The sequence below is a fragment of the Haplochromis burtoni genome, unplaced genomic scaffold (genome assembly GCF_018398535.1).
Source record: "Haplochromis burtoni strain Fernald_Lab_line unplaced genomic scaffold, NCSU_Asbu1 Contig_1085, whole genome shotgun sequence".
In the NCBI taxonomy this organism is placed as follows: domain Eukaryota; kingdom Metazoa; phylum Chordata; class Actinopteri; order Cichliformes; family Cichlidae; genus Haplochromis; species Haplochromis burtoni.
Window position 1 is genome coordinate 50,485 of NW_024583446.1, and position 1,146 is coordinate 51,630.

The following is a 1,146-nucleotide window of genomic DNA, read 5'->3' on the forward strand; positions in this document are numbered from 1 at the left end:
ACACATCAAAAAAACAACACAGACTCAGGACCCAATAAAGACTTTAAAGCTGGCGAGGCATGATTGCATGTGCCATCCAGGTGCGACTGCCTCCCTCACAGCCGTGCAGCAGACCACAATGTCCTTGTGTGTTGTTGTTTTTTTGTATGGTAGTTTTATATGCTGACTTTGTTTTGCCTTTTGTTGTAGGTAATTTTTCAAGCACAAAAAAAACTGACCGAGGAGGATGGGTACTTTTCTTTCTTATTTTTGTTGTAATAAAATTCCTTGTATCTACTAATAATTCATGTACTTAGTTGCAAGTCATTCATGACTTCTCCTCTTCTCCATTTCTTCTGTTATCAAACAAGATGTCTCCAAATGATTCTGAAGTCTACAGTATGACCAGTTTAGTCCCTGTTGATGACCCACCTAACGGTGAGTTGCTGCTTTTGTGCTCACAGGTTTCCTTTTTTAATTTTGGTCTGAGGTTTGTTACAGTTGTATAACAATTAAGATTATTTTGATGAGGAACCAAAATGATATAATTGAATGAACAAAGCATTTAAACAACAAAACCATCTTATTGTATGAATATCAGAGGGGTATACTACAAACCAAGATCAACATAGCCAGAATTTATTTGCATTAGTGGACTTAAAAGATTCTAAAACCCCAGCTGGAGATAACAGGTGTCATGACAATGGTTATTGTCATCATGACAACCATTCACAAGATCATCACAAGCACATGGAGCACTAAAATAAACATGTTAATCTATTTGTATTACTACTCAGTGTATTCTTGGTGCTGCTGTTTATGTAACAGCTGTATGGAAAAGCTCTAGAAGGTTAGACTGCATGACCCTAAACAATAAAGCAGACATGGGGATTACTGTAGTTTGTCACTAAATCAAAGTGACATTCATTTTATTTATCAAATAGATATGGTGACAGTCTACAAATGTAACTGATCACTTTTCTAATCTGTATTCTTGTCACGGTCCTGGATCAGTGCACCTGTGGTCTGATTTCATCAATGTTTATGATTAAATTCAAATTCAAATTTTATTTGTCACATACACAGTCATACACAGTACGATATGCAGTGAAATGCTTAGACAACTGCTCGTGACCTAAAGAAAAAAAGAAAAGGCTATGAATAAGA